Source organism: Lagopus muta, chromosome 2, assembly GCF_023343835.1.
Source record: "Lagopus muta isolate bLagMut1 chromosome 2, bLagMut1 primary, whole genome shotgun sequence".
Classification (NCBI taxonomy): Eukaryota; Metazoa; Chordata; class Aves; order Galliformes; family Phasianidae; genus Lagopus; species Lagopus muta.
Genome location: NC_064434.1, coordinates 60804442 through 60821159, shown reverse-complemented (window position 1 = coordinate 60821159; position 16718 = coordinate 60804442). Strand labels below are relative to the sequence as shown.

At 35.7% G+C, this 16718-nt stretch overlaps 1 long non-coding RNA gene across 2 annotated transcripts; it reads right to left on the bottom strand.

Moving 5' to 3' along the window:
• Positions 1-7558: 7558 nt before the first annotated feature.
• On the bottom strand, positions 7559-16499 carry LOC125689101 (uncharacterized). 2 transcript variants are annotated; one of them, XR_007375040.1, is made up of 4 exons: positions 16422-16499; positions 12827-12906; positions 11619-11799; positions 7559-10879 (listed from the first exon to the last, which is right to left on the bottom strand). It is a non-coding gene; the product is annotated as an uncharacterized LOC125689101 (long non-coding RNA). The 2 variants fall into 2 exon arrangements; XR_007375039.1 differs by having other exon boundaries at positions 7559-10504.
• Between the last annotated feature and the right edge of the window lie 219 nt (positions 16500-16718).

The following is a 16718-nucleotide window of genomic DNA, read 5'->3' as shown; positions in this document are numbered from 1 at the left end:
TGACAATCTTAAGGAAATTTATGTTCATGTGAACTCATAATCTACCCATCAGTTTCTTTTCCTTTCCCTCCATGAAACACAACACCTTGTCAAGATTAGTTTGTCTCAAAACTAAGAAAGGTAGCATTATGAACAACATAATAACTGCGTATTTAAAAGCCCAGCTTTTTAAGATTAGTTGCATGTTAGCTAAACCTGTCCAAAGCCTCATAATTCAGTAAATGGCTTGTAACTAATATTACCTTGTAAAATACTAGGGCCCAATAAACAAGATGAAACAGAGTCTTTTTGAGAAGAATGATATCATTGTTTCAAGAGTTTTTTAATGCCTGTCACAATCCAGAAAGCAGCAGACCAGAACTTGAACAGCAAGCTTAGTCTGAAAAATGAATGTTTAAAAATTGCACTCTCTAACCAAAAAGGTCTGTTTCTCAGATATAATCAGAGCTGTAGTGGTGGGAAAGCATCTGGAAATTTAATCACACTAAGGAAAACTACAAAGAATTCCTAGAAACTACTTTATGAATCAAAATCAAAGGGCTTAAAATGAAGTAACATCAAAGTATCTTAAATAAACTCTTTTATGCTAACCAATTGCTATGTACAAGATTCAGGCAATGCTTATGATCCATGTGTTGTCAGAGGCAGGTAGACAAGGTTACCAATGTTAAACGAAATCACTTTTCAGAAATGACTCATTTTTCTCAACTGAGATACATCAAGCCTCTAATTTTTACAGAAAAGGTAATAGTTTGCTCGTGAGTTTTGGAAAGGCCAGCCTTCTCGTAACATGTTAAATTGGCCACCAACTCATTCATCATTTTTTAAAAAAATTGTTTAAAGTTGTATTTCAGTTGCAATGCTATGAATTCAAAAAGCTCACACCAATTTTAATATAATTGATTGAGCAGCTGGACTATTATAATTTGCATAAGGACAGAGTTTGCAGGACATTTCAGATCCTGTAGGTGGAAATTTGAAAATATATCTTTTTTGTATAAATCCTTCAGTAGAAGATGACGTGATCTGAGAAAGATGATATAAATGACTCACACAAGTGATCAGGCCATTCTTTTAGTAGCCCTTTACAAATTAAAATCTTGGGTAAAGCTCTCCTTAAAATTATACAAGCTAACAAAACTTCATTTTCAAAGGTGCTCATCGAGCAAATTTCTGGCTCACAGCAGAATAGATGAAGTTGCAGTTTAGCCCACTGGAACTGGGAAAGCCCAGTTTTCATTATGCTTTTTCTCCTGAGAGCACAGTAAGATCTATTCAAGTTGGAAGTTGAGCTGCATTCCAAGGCTCTTCTGTTCTTTGATGAGTACCATCTCCTCAGCTACGAACAAGCTTGATCTTGCTTGATGGCATCTTTTACAGGCTGATAGGCCACATACTATTTTGCAAGTTAATGCAAGGAGGCGCGTCTAACTTTTCTGGTGATGCTGGTAGCTAGAATAGCATTTGTCTATGCAGCAAATCTGCAGCACCAGATACTCTGCTTGTGCATGCAGAAAATGGCAGGGAAGTTTTTAATTACCTGGCCCATCTATCAATATGCTGTGATCCCAAGTCCAAATGTTGAGTAATACCAGAAAATCCTGATAGCAGAACAACAGCTATTGGATATGATTTTTAAATAACATTTATATGGAAAGCACAGTAGTAATTTTGCCATTAAGTTACTCCAGTCTTTCATTCCTTATCCACTAAAAGCTCCCTTCACCTTTGCTATAGAGAGCTATTGTGTCAAAATTGGAAATGAGGTTTGCATTTCAAAGTAAATAACAAGGGAACAGTTGAGAACATCCAATTTAGGAGAATAGCAACATGACCAACATACAATAAATGCAACTGTAGGAGTGAAACAATTTTTCAAAATAAGAAAGAAAGAAGTAGAGGAGAAAAACATTGAGGAATATATCTAAAGTGGCTTAACATCTATCAACCTGAGCATTTTCTTAACAACATTCCCAAACAAATATATTATTTAGTTGTGTCCCTCCTCCACTCCAGCACTGGGATTTTGAAATCAGAAGACTTAGAGAAATTTACATCTGCAGAAGATTTGGACCTTAGAATGTGCAAGTGTAAGTACTGGGACGAATAACAAGAATCACAATTGCTAGGATTTGTGTTTGTATTGATGACCAAAAAAATTAACTGATGCTCCAGTGTCCCCCCAATCCATTATTGATTATTACTTGTCCTTAATGAAAAATATTATTGCTATAAATCCTAGTAAATAATACAATTTTTTTCAAAGATGTCCTTCATAACCATTTTTTTCCTCTTCTGCATATATTAATGATACTTTTCACTGACATTTGCACATCTTATCTCATTTAGACTCCAGTGTTCATTCCTGAAAGTTCAGTGAATAAAAATCGTGTGTAAGGTTTGAAAAATCTGTCTGAAGGAACAGTGTGTCAACAAACCAGAAGCTTTTACAGTGCAACTATAAAGCTAATTTATTTAACCTTTTCTTTCCCAATAGACTGTCTGCTTTACTTTTTTATGTGAATATCACAACATCCTTCCCACGTATCATTCACATATCTTTTCTCTGTGGGAGAGGAACAGAAAGGAAATTTCATGACAGACATCTATATTCTTTGTTTACACCTTAATTAGAGAAAGTGCTCTGATACTATGATGATTAGCTCAGCATGAATATAAAGGACAGACTAATGATGCGTCTTGTGCCACCTTCCTCCTCTCACAGAAATGCATAAGATTTGAGGGCAAAATTTGTCCAGTCTTTCCTGAAATGAACTTTGATATTCCTCTTGCTGGACCTGACTGAAGTAAGAATGTGGAATAGGACCTTATAGGATAAAATGCAAGGAAATTAGTGCTGTTTCCATTTTACAAACCTTGAAGGTAAGTTGCTTGCTGAAGAACACACCTCAGATCAAGAGGCATATTCAGTCCATTACACCACAACTTTTACACCTTTCCTTCAATTCTACTTAGTTTTCAATAAGTTTCAATTAAATTTTGAAATCCCAAGTTCCTATATATTGTATTTATGAAAAAAAAAGAGAAAAAAATATGGCTTAAAAGAAAAACATGTATCAAAATATGGTACTTAGAGCAGGTCTAGAGTACATCTTCAGCTAAATTTAACTATGGTAACTTTAGGAGAAAAATAATAGATCTGATATCCTTTTAAGATCATTTTTTTCTACCCTTATCCTCCCTCCTTCTATGGAGAAATGCCAATTGTTCTCTGACATGGTAATGATCTTAACATCCCTGTGCAAACTCTGAAACTTTACAATAAAATATTTTTAAAAAACAAATCACGATGACTGCATTGGATGAAATAAGTCAAAGAGTTTTGAATCACCCATGTAAGTTCAGTGCTGGTGTCAGGTTTGCCATTCACATCTTTTTCTCCTTGGACCATGAAACTGAATATGAATATTCCCTACAGTTTTGCTAATAGTTGTATTTTTACGGTATTTGCTGCAAGGTATTTGACATTTAGTAGCTTGGTCCTGCAAGGCACCAAATCCCTCCTCTACAGCAGTCAACTCCTTAAACTCCTGCAGCAATTTGAGGGGAGAAAGCAGAGAAGGTGGGAAAAAAAAAGTTCACTGTCTTATTAAAGTTGATTTATTTAAGCATTAAATATGGGAGACTGTATGAGATATAGTCCACACTGTGCATCCAGAGGTTGTGCATGCTAATAAATTAATCAGCCATTTAAGAGTTAGTGAAAAAGTGAGGTGGGAGAAACATGCCCTCCCTGTTAAAGCTTTGTCCCTAACAGAGGCCCAGTACCTTCAGAAACTCAGCCAAAAAGCACACAGAGAAAAATGAGTGAAAGCAGCAGGAATTTAAAAAGCGAATGCTACATCAAAGGGACAGGAAGGAACTGCAATAACACTGCTGTGATTGCAACTGGGCACAGTCCCAAGAGCTTGGAGAACAAGCACCTCCAATAAACAGAGCTGTTTCTGTACCAAAATGCTTATGAAGGCTTGGTGAAACATGAAAATATGTTCAGTAAAAGGTGAATATGCCGACATTTTATCTTCACAGTTGTTTATTCCTCAATCATGAGCAAATATAAAGCCCAATAAGGACACATCCTGCTGCCAGTATGCAAGGTCTCTGTGAACCTCAGTGCCCTCATGAAATCACACTCCTAAAGCTAACCAGGCAATGGCATTCAGATGTGCCAGCAGGCCCCATGTAAGAGCTCAAGGGTTAGAAACAGATTAGGAAAACAGAAAAAAAAAAGAAAAAGCGTTAGGCCTTTTTTTGTGCTGTGTTTTATCCTAATCCTTCCCAGATGAATGAAACAACAACTCCAAAAGTATTTACACTGACAGTATTATTTCCCTATTTATTCTCTTTTAAGTACCCCAACAATCATAGAATCATAAAGTTGGAAAGGAACTACAAGATGATCTAGTCCAACTGCCCTCCCGCTACCATTGCTACCACAAGCACTAAACCATATCTTGTAGCTCCTCATCCAGACACCAGGGACGGCAACTCCACCACCTCCCTAGGCAGGCCATTCCAGTGCCTGACTATGCTCTGAGAGAAGAACTTCTTCCTTATGTATAATCTAAATCTACTCTGGCACAATTTGTGGCCATTTTTTCCTGTCCTGTTTGTTTCCTGGGAAAAGAAAAGGAAAGTATTTAATTCTGAGAGTCAGTGTCCAGTCTTGCTTTGCATGCTGATGCCCACGACTAAAATAACCTCTGTGTATCTGGCTTCTGTCATTTGTGCCTCTGAATTCACTCTCCAGCCCAGTATGAGAAATACAAACATAGGAAGTAATGTCTGTTTTCTTTTTATTTTTTTTTTAAAGGAAACAGGTGTGTGCCTTGGGATGTGGAACAACTCCCAAGAAGTAAGAAGGGAGTTTCTGAGGGCTCCTTATGTGCCAACTTATGTGACTGCCCATCAGGTTCCATTGGCAAGTGCCTGCTTGGATTTATGATGTGCTCACTGAGCCCTGATCCTGCAAACAATTATATATGTCCTTTATTCAAGTAGACTGTTTTCTGTGTTTAACTTTATGTATGAGGGGACCATCTGTGACTGTAAAGTTTAAAATGTGTGAAAGAGAAAGAGAAATAAAGCACAGGATTATTAAACACAAACAGAAAGTTAAAGCCAAAAATCCTCACCAAATGATAATTAAAATACAAAATACCAGCATAAAAGGAAGCTTCAAATGACTGGGAGAAAACTGAACAGAATATGAGAACCATTTCCTTGATTTTCAGAAGACCCACGAAAGGATTAATTGCTACTTGACAGCTGAGTAGGAATGAACTTATAGAATCACGGAATAGTTTGTGTTGGTAGGGATCATTAAGTTCATCTAGTTCCAATCCCTCTGCCATAGGCAGAAACGCCTCCCTTTAGAGGAGGCAGATCAAGGCCCCATTCAGCCTGGCCTTGAACAGCTCCAGGGCAGTGAAAAACTGGCTTGCAGATACATCAGTAATTAGAGTTCCAAACAGGAGTTAATATGGCACCCCTGCATAGCACAGCACACCTCATAGAGAGAAAAAGAGCTAAAAGAAGCTTCATGCTGATCTTACACTTTACATCCTCAGATTTCCCATCTGTGAAGGAAACAGCATAACTTCCCTGTCTCACCAGAGGGATTAGTGCTAGATTGTGAGGATGTCTACATCTCTGTCTTAAGCACCACAGCAATGAAAGCCTCTAGAAGCAACTAGTGGAACGAGAAATGAGGTTCTGTAACCCAAGACACAATGAAGGCTTCCTTTGTTCCTTGTATGGGTTCATATTTTAATTTCTCGACAGCCATTTTGTGATTTAGAAAATAAAGAAAATAAAGATAGATTTCTAAGTAGCCAACAAATGAAACTAATGTGGAAAAAAAGGTTGAGTTTTCCTACAGGAGCTCAATGAGTCAGCCTGTTTACAGAAGCCACATTAGCCAAAGACGTAGAGGAGTAATATGCTACAGCACCAGACTACCAATCAGCCAAAAAACAACATTCCTTTTCATCTGTACTCGAAATATTTTACATGCCCTTTGGATATCAAACTACAGTGCACACTGGACTTTTCAATTGTAGAATATGCAATGTACTGTAATTTGTGTTGCTGATCAAAGGGATTGCTTTGATTGGGATGGTTAAAGTAGGAAAGCAGATCCATGTGTGTGCTCTTGTGCAAAAGAGAAAAAAGGGACAGAAATTAATCAAAACAATGTCAGTAGCTGAATAAGCCTTGTACCACATGCTCCTTCTGGTCTACAAGACATATACTGAAAATATTTTTGAAAAATAATATGTCTTATGCCATTCAGGGCTATTATCAGATGCAGAAACAGGCTTGCTAAACGGATCATGTGGAAGGCAAGAGGACTGATATACCTCCAGGAATCCAGGTAGGAATACTATTGGAATGAGGTGGTGCGTGCTCAATGTCTTTCAGGTAGATAGAATTAGTGATGAAATAGAAATTTAGCATTATGAATGCCCTAATGTATTTTTTCTGTAATATTTGGAAGGAAGCTCTTTTTTTCTTAAAAAGAAAAAATGTGTTTCTTCACATGGTTGCCTACCTTCTGTTGTATGATGGCTTCTTCAGAGATTCAGTACCAGGAGAGGAGAAAACATGCTACAAATTTTTCTTGACATCCTAGATCTCAGATAGCTTCTTGTATTATGGTTAACGGAGACTGCAGTTTTCAGGAGCTGAAAGTAACCTTTCCTATCTTCCCATCACTAAACTTACCTCTGAAAAGGCAAGAGGTCTATTGTATGTCAGCATCTTATATTCTCACTCCATTCAGGCATTTCTTTCACAACTACATTATCTTTAAGAAAATATTTGGAGTTATCTCACATCAGTTGCAGTCAAAGTGATCAGAGTGAAAACCACCAGTGCCCAATCAGTCACTGAGTGCAAAAGAGGCATTCTGCTCTTTCCTACAGTGTTGCTCTCTCCTTTTTCCCCTTGATATACTATATGCCACAAGTGGACATATAGGCTTATAGGCTGTGTTTAGATGTAAGTTTCCAGATGTAAGTTTTCCTATTCATCAACTCCTATCCCCTGCAAATACCCTCCCCCCTTTTTTTTTTTATTTTTTTAATGACAGTGAATGTATGTGAGAATGAGTGGAACTTAATGAGACCCAAATCTTGCTCCAACATCTGATAAAGCCAAGAATTCTGCATCTGGGACACGAGAGTAAATTCTGGATATAGTGAGATGAATGTGGCCTTGCAGATTAGAAATTTATGATATATAGCTACATTTCAGTTGAGGATCAGAAGCTCATATGAATATGACCTCATGCTTTCTGAACTCTTAAAGGAACAACAGGAAAGTTTCATGAATCCTATAAATGAACAGAAAGAATTAAGAAACACTAAAACATATAAGAAAGTCAACATTTTTCGCATACATCAATTTCATTGTAAAAAGCATCTTGCAAAGCATTTCATACAAAAATTAGAATAAACACTATCTAAGCAGCTTATACATACATAAATATTTTTAAGAAAACAATACAAAGCATAAACAAAGATGTTTCATCATCTACATTAAAACTATTCATTCGCTTTTAATCAGGAATAGGAAAAATTGGTCCTGTAATACAAGTGCAGATTAATGATTTTCAAATATGTTAGAAAAAAAAGAAAATTTTAAATCTAGATTAATTATTTTGAGTATCTTATAAAAAAAAAAATCAAAAATACCATTTTAATCTAGACTTTCTACTTAGTATTATGCACTTCCTAGAATTTAAATACATAGCAAAATATTTTCTTAATTTTATATCAATACAGTCAGTGTTTAAAAGAGAGCAAGTTTATAAATCAGTAGAGACAGTCATAAAGTCAGACAGTAAAATCTGCTTTAGTATAGAAATATTATCATTTGGAGGTTGTGCTTAGCATCAAGATTTTGAAAAAATAGATTTTCATAGAAAAAATTGAGCAAATTTAACTGACACTGAAAAAACATATTCATGTATTTACTGCATGAAACCAACAGCAATTTTCTTTCCTCTTTGCATCTTGTCACATTTCATTTTTATCCCTAAGTCTTATGGATATTTTTCTCAACGAAACATGAATATTTTACAGTAATTTTTTGGAAGAACGTGACATTTCAGGAAATTCTGACCCTCTTAAAGAAAAAATAAGGAAAGCAAGATAGCATAAGCATCTTCCACTCCACCTCACACAAAGGTAATATATAATTGTATAATTAAAGTTTTGAAAGTCCCTTCACATCACAAAGCACTCAAAGATTAGTAAGGCTTGCCGCCTAATGATAGTATCTACACATTACATTTGTTGGCATCTTAATGGTAATCAACACGTAGAAAGAAAGACTCACAGCAAGAGCTATACTCTTTCTCTGAGACATTTTGACTGTTAGGAGCAGCAGCCATTGTCTTTGATCAGCAGAATATCCTCTCAGTTTAACACATCCTGATTACAGTTTTCTTCTCCATCATTTAGTGGGACAGAATTCTAGGGAATTCCACATGGAGAAAATTCCATGATGTGAGGCACTTGCTTTTAAAATTGAATGGCTTGGAAAGCTCACTCATCCAAGCACATTAATTGGTTGAACGCTCTTGAGTGCTTTATCGCATTATTTCTAAGGGCTGCCTTAAATGCTAGGAATCCATGGTTCCGGTGATTAGTGCCAGAAAGCTGAATGTTAATTATTGCTAGGCTACATTAATATAGCAACAGATTATCTGTAACAAACTTCAGAAATAGATTGTTGAATGAACTTATTAAAATCTAATCATTTATATTATGAATTTCTGATTAGTTCAGTACAAAGGTTGATCATATGTTCTTTTATAAATGATCAGAAAAGCTTGGAAAATTACCAACTTGCTATTAATGTTTTACAAATGCAATAGAAAATTTTGTTGTAATGGCATTACTTAGGATAGGAAAAATAATTTTTAGTCAGCAAGCATTAATATTGATCCAGTGACAACACAAAATTCAGAAGAAATTTACTTTTCACTTGCTGTGAGACTAAGCTTTTTTGGCAGGTCATTTTGTTCTGGCACAAGCATTTTAAATATTTTTGTATATTTCTTTCTTTTAAATCGAATTTTTACTAATTTACCACATTATTACAACAATTAATATATATGTATATTGGCAGATGCATTCAACTATCTCTGTTTATACTGAATATGCATATGTATGCTTCAGCAATCATACTTGTAAAATAAATTAGTGATTAAAAAAAATGAGGTACAGATTATCAGCATTTGCTGTTATTTTTAAATTGTGAAAAAAACACATTACACACATACTGCAAAAATGTTGCTGTAAGGGCCCCACTCATCATATTATGCCAAAACATCATTACTGGACTGAGTGGTCTCCTAAAACCTGTGTGGGAGATGATGGAATTAAGGACAGAAATTACCTGAGTACAGCAAGTTTCTATCTGTACTGAAACAGTGCAGCTGCACATGAAGTTCACTTTCTCTGGATAATTGCTTTATCAGACAGATTTCTGGTGAAGCACAATGGATGAAATAGACCCGTACTGTAGAGCGATGCTAACAATGTAAGATCATAAGACTATTGCCAATAAAACAGCTTCTCTTTTGGCAACGCTATTTTCTCTGAACATGTTTCAAATAACTCTGGTAAACCAATCTACAGTGACCATGACTTCTTCATTTATTCCTTTTTTTTTATTTTTTTTTTTAATTATTTTCCTATCCACCAGAAAATATGACTTTTAATGAGGTATTTAATGACAAAGACTATTGCACTTTTTTTTTCCCCATGCAATACTATAACACGTACTTAAATTTTGGTTAGTCTACTGACTAACCAAATCCAAAGAGCAGACTTCAGCTCTTCGCTCTTTTGTTATTTGGAAGTGAAACTAAGACAATCAACAACTTATTTGTAAGTGGGTTTCACTCCTAGATGATAGGAACAGGAATATCACAGTGTATGTCTGCCTAATAGGAAACTTGAGTTTAGGTTTGTGAACCCTGGTCCCTTATAGACAAGTAGAAAGTATGGCTCTGCATCACATCAGGCTTGAATCATATCCTAAAGCTTCAGTAAATAAAGTTCTCAAGCTTTAAAAAGCTGTTTTTTAAACGACATAAAAACTTTTATGTAGTTTGACAAATAGATTAATGACAAAAGTACTGTTACTGAAGATAATGTAGATAATCTTCCGTTTCAAAAGTTTGCCATTAGACTGAAAACAATTACTTTTGAATTTACAGTGAGAAAGTTTAAAATGGATGCAATCTGGAAGCATTACTTAAACATATAGGAATAACTGCAAGTAAGTAGAGATATGAGTAAACTTGAGCAACTAGTAAAGAAATACTTTAAGAAATACATTTTAAATTGTTTGCTTAGAAAAGAACTCTGGTGTCAAGTTTCTTGTATTTTCAACTCTTTCTTCATAAAGCCATGGTAGACAACTTCTAATGCATACAAATGTTGCAATTCTCTTCTATCTGAAATTTCTGTTGAAGAAATGTTTTTGATGGAATGTTTCACTCATTTATATGATATTATTATATAATTAATATTTCTGGCATGGAATTTTCAAAGCCAAGGAAATTAAATTCAGGTTGTGCAGCTATCCAAGTTATACATTTTTCCTGACATAAACACCCACAAGCGTTTCTACTTAACCAAATATTTTAAAGAGAAAATCCTAGCAAAACGCATGTCTTCTATGCCATTTGGCATGTTTTTTTTTGCAGCAATGGTCAGGAGTGGGAGTATATCTTCCAGTAGAATGCGGAATATTTTCTCCCCTTCAGTCATCTAGCATTTCCAGTTATTATTAATTATAATTTCCTCGTGATTTAAAAAGAATCCCTTTTTATTATAACCTAAGGATTAAAGGTAGAATATGAGTTACTAACACTAAGAAATGCACTCAAATATTTAATGCAGGTTAATTTTCAATTTACGTGTACTGGTGTTCGGATGAGCAGGGTTTGCTAGGGAAATTTTAACATCTCCGCTAAGAGAGTTTGCATGCCTGCCTTTGGAACAAAAATTAAACTTGGTGGAAACAGACTTTTTACAGAGCAGCCTGAAGTGCAATGCATGTTGTCATGTGATGTGTGAGAAAGCAAAGATGCACTCAATCTGTGATGGCTGGCACTCTCCTAAAGTGGAGTGGAAAGAATAGGTAGTGGTATACTGGTAACTAATAGAAGAACCTTCAGCCCACTCATACAAATTCAGCTCTCTACAATTTTGCACCTTATGCAGTTTATTGGATTCAGACTGCTGCAGAACAGAATTTAAGATCATTATTTGCATATGCTTGGTATTGCCTAAGTGGCTAAGTGCTATTTTCTACAGTGATATAAGGTAATTCATTTACCAATCAAAATTATTCTATTTCACCCCTACCATATTAAGAACTGTTAGACTTAAATTCCTTTGAGATTTAGAGAACAACTTGGAGGATATTAGAAAACAAGTTATTAAAGTTAGTGAATTGGCCCATACAACTTCAGAATAAATATGACTGCTGTGCAGGTGGATAGCTTATTCATGAAATTTATATTCATCCATTTTGCCAAATGAGTCATTCAAGAAATTCAACTGAATAGTTACCTGCTGTTTTCCGATGACTATTTTCAGGGTCTAAAACGGAGCAGACATCAGAGCTCCCACTGCACAAGGTCTAGTGACAGGACTCAGTAGTTCAGGTCGGTGGTTGTACTTGGTGATCCTGAAGGCCTTTGCCAACCTAAATAAGTCCTTCTCTGCGTTTCTATGACTGTATATATAAAGACTGAGTGTACAAAGGTAAAAAGATATAAATTAAAACATGACTATAACTTAAAGGAATCTCTCAACAGTTGTAATCTCTTTATCAGCATTTTTCATATTTCTGAATATCTCTCTTTCATCCTCAGAAGTTTTTTTTATACCACCTTCTGCTTTTGAAAATGTTTATTGCCAGAAGTATTTAAGCCAATATTATCAAATACTGATAGGTAATATTACTTTGTGATAATATTGCATGTCCTAATGAATCTCTTCCTAAAGCTTGATGGAAGTATTTATTTTACAGTCTTTTAATCACCCTTGTGAATTTTTCTGTAAGTTTTTACTAAAGATTCTTTCCTTGCACTGTGACTTGAAAGTAAGCACAACATCTGTATTGCAGCCACTTCATTGCTAAATGCAGACTGAATATCTTTTATACTTTTGTCTCCTTTTCTCCAAAATTCACTGAAACATATTTTAAACCTACAGTGGAATTCACATGAAAAATACAGTTAAGAAAAAGATCTGTAAAGCATAACTTCAGAAAACGCCCTTCATTCTCCTTGGAAATAAACAAATCCTCAGATGAAGGAGAAAGTTTAGCAAGGAGAGGGCAACGGACTTTTTTTTGTCGATGTGATGCCAGAGGCCAGCCAGACACCTGGTCCAGTGCTTGCTGACCGTCCAGGCTGCCATGTCAGCTCAGGGAGCTTAGACCACCCAGCAGAACCAGGAATCATGTCTGAGCTCCCCAGCCCACGGGAAGGGAGAGGAAGCAACTCAGAGATTTCAACATTTGGAGTGGGCGATGGGGTTTTGATGTGGCAGTCTAATAGAGTTTCTCCAGCAGTACTTCAACATAATTGCCTTTTTTCCCCCCCTGTCTATCCATCCAATCTATCCATCTCCTTTTCATACTACTCCCGTTCTGCAACTTTCCCAGACAGTTTAGCTCACTCTTAGCTTGGAATTCACTACACCACTGATTTCAGTTGCACAGTTAATTAGTAATATCTCTGTTCTATCAGTTCAGAAGTAGAAATGCTTACCTCTTTAAGATCAAGGTCTAGTCCTTCCAGAAGAGGTGATAATCATCTACTTTTCCAGAGGTGATGATCTACAAACATATCTTAAAAGAAAACAGTAAACCCATCAATTTTAACGAATTAAATGTTTTCAGTATTTAACAGACCAAATTAGTTTAATAAAATATCTCCCTAAAATTGAAATACGAGAAACTCCAAACGTAATGCCTCCCATTTTATTATGTTGGCCCATGACATCAGAGGCAGATGTTGGTGGTACAGCAGTAGAAGTGGATCTTTCCCACAAATATTGTTACACTTCGTGTAACAGTGCACACCATGTGACAGATGGCAAAAGAGGGGCAGTTTGTCAAATGGCATCTGACATAGAAGTGTGGATGAAGCAACAGTGTGGAACTGAATTCCTCAATGTGAAAAAAAAAAATGCAGAATTGCAGCCATTGACATTCAGTGACTCTTGTTGAACATTGATGGAGGCTAAACAGTGGATGTGAGCACAGAGAGGAAGCACGTGGTGCGTTTCAGCAGTGACAACAACGTTAAAGACAAGCCACATTCTTGACAGCCACACATATTTCTACAAGCACGGCATGCAGGCTCTTGTTCATTCCTGGTAAAAATGCATAGTTACTAGTAGTAATTATGTTGAAAAATTATGTTTTGCAGCTGAGAATTTTTCCCTATCTGATAGCGTTATTTGCTCTTTATATCTGTTACAGTTTCAAGAGAAATAAATAGGAAGCATTACTTTCAAAGCAATCTCCATATACTTACAATTGCCATCCACTGGTATAATAAAACTTGTAATTTTCTTTCGTTTACTTATTTTTTTATGACCTCCCTTGACTAAACTATGCCCATATTGAACCACTCCACTATTTTTCTTAGGAACAAAAACAGACTGATAGAACTATCACTAAGTGCCTCATTTCTATTTACACATTCCAAGTATTAGCACAGTATTATTTTTGTTCCAAATCTTAGAAAAGTGTAGAATTTCAGGCTGTTAAGGCTCTTGAAGATTTGGAAATATGTATTTTCTCATAGGACTCAAAGTGACAGTAGTTATTATAAGCCTCTTAACAGAAAACTAAAGAAATTATTCTATTTCCAGGTTTTTGTTTTGTTGGTTTTCCACAGAGAGTGAGTGTGGTTCTCCACAAAGTGAGATCTAAACAAATACATAAAAATCAGTAAAATATCAAGCTGCTTTCTAAAAATCAATTCTTGCAAGAAGATAATCTATCAGAATTGTGAAAACGACAGCATAATTCTCTAACTGAAACATTTAGTCAAAGAAATGACTCAAAATTTGTTGAAAAGTAAAGACATCAGATTTTATCTGGAAAAAATAAAATAAAACTAAGACTGAGTCAGGCATTTAACAAAACACGCATAATTACTAAACTGTGCAACACAACATATCCATGGACATCAAGAATTGTTACAGAAAAACATGGCCTCCTAGTTTCTCACTATTTGTGACTAAAATTTAATGCCAAACCTACAATTTCTACAACCTACAAACCTACAGTTAAACAGTGTGTCTTAGAAACTCTGTCATGTTCACATCTAACTGAATACGTTTAAGTAAAAGAATATGCCAATTAAAACCATTTCATGCTGTGTTTATCATTTGTAATGCTCCAGAGATCTCAGCTGGCCAGTTAACTATAAACACCATGAAGATGCTCTTGAAATCCAGCTCTGGTTACCCTATAATTGGAGAATCAAGATTGGTAACTCCTCCTTATTCAGTCTCATTTTGTTACTCCCAAGTACTGGAAAAGTTTTTGCAGAAGAACCTTTTAGATACTAGACCAGAGTAAGTTTAGCTTAATTCAACAAATAGAAGACATTTACGAGGATCCAGAACCAATATTCACAACTATCATAATGTGTAAATATCTTCTTTTGTAACTATTGCAGGGACTTACTAGTTACCTCTTACATAAGTGAATATGCATAACATTAATCTTCCCCAGTAATTCACAGTGAAATCTGCTAAAGGATTGTAACATACTAGTTGATATCGTTTCAGCAGTACCCACTTCCAATCTTTCAATTTTATAAACCTGGGCTGGAAGACAGAAAAGAATGTAACATCTAGTCAACTAATAAAAGTTATTAGTGATTCATGCTGAGCACTTGAGACTCATAGTCTACCCAAATCAAGTTCCTTCAACTTAATAAAATTCAATTATTATACAGGCTCATACAGTTACTGAAGTACCAGAATATGCAGATATGTACCCACTGGGATTTTCAAGAAAATAAGAGTTAATTGCATAGAGTCTCCTACAAATACCAATATCAGAATATTTCCAAGGAAGGCAAGCAAATTTAATACAGCATTTAGCTCTAATTGCTGAAATATCTTGCAAAGCTACAACTAAAACTGAACAATATATTCAAAACCATTAAAGCTCAGGCTTATGAGTGGAATAGTAAATAGACCTAGTTGAAACCACTTCAGATCTCATCCTGCATGTATATGGATATGGGTGTATATAGGACCCATTCTCTAATAGCGAAACATACTGAGGTACTGCTATTCTCAATACATTTCACTGGATTTCATTCAGTAACATCAAATTCATATAGCAATGAGGATTCCTGTCTGTGATGTCATTGAAGTAGAGTGATACATCTCAGTCAATACAGCATTCCTCCTGAGAGAAAGTGATATTTTACTTGATATAGAAGAATAATCTATTTTGATCAGTGTGCCAAAGAAATCAGATTGTGAAGAAGCTGAAGATTAAAACCTTCCCTCTTTTCCATTACTGCTTATCTCTCTCTTTTGTAATTAATCACACTGATTTTTTTTTTCCCCTCCACATGTGGATAACATAGGGTCTTCATATCTATAAAAACATCAGGAGTCCACTTTTCAGAAGCATTATTTAAGTGCATCATCACTGAGCAGGTTCAGGGCTTTAACAAATGGGACTTAGCTCCATGGAATGGGCAATAAGCTTAATTATAGTTATCTTTAGATAACAGAACTCATAGATGGAACAACGATTCCATTTAGGCACTCAGGATCAGCTTCTGAAAGTACTTCATGCCTCAGCTACTACCTGCATTAGGACATAGCATAACTCATAAGTCACCCCTTGTTTGTCATTTCTCAGTACCCATTTAAAAAGGCATAATCTGAAAAAATCAGGATTATTTTGACCTTTAAAGATCTGGCCTCAGAATTGGTTTAGGTTTAAAATGAAGCAGAGCATGCATTTCTAGAACAGTTTCAAAACATGACCTTTATCCCACTCAAACTGTGTTCAGATGATGCACTATTTGATCTTCCTTTTCTGAGCCAGATATATGGCAATGGCAGCCAAAATAAAGGGTTAAAAACAGGTAGCTATAGAAACCTATTTAATGAATACTCTTGTTTTGCAAGTCTAATTAATAGAGCTTAACATTAAAAATAAGCTTATGTCCTGCTTACGAAGAAACAAAATTGCTTTTATCGTGTTCTTGGTGATATCAGGTATTCAAAGGTAGACCAATAGTTATACCCCCCCCCCCCCCCCCCCCCCATCAAAAAAAAAACAAAAACAAACAAAAAACAAAAACAAAAAAAACCCACCTCACCCAACAGTTGAAGGAAAACCCTGGAGATATAGAACACAGGAAACAGCTGAAGCCCAAGAGATTCTCTTCCTCTAACAGCTGACCCTTATATGAGCCCAGGCTGGCTTCTCCCTGGGTCCATCCCCTCTGGTCATGTGGGGAGCAAAGGTGCAAACAATTTGCCTTTACACCTAAAGCAGTCACACCCCTTCATCAGGTGCTCAAACACAAGTTCAAGCTGTGACCTAACAGTTCCCCTATGTTTTGTAAACAAAAGAAAACTAGTGCAACACAAAGGCACGTCCTTTGTGCA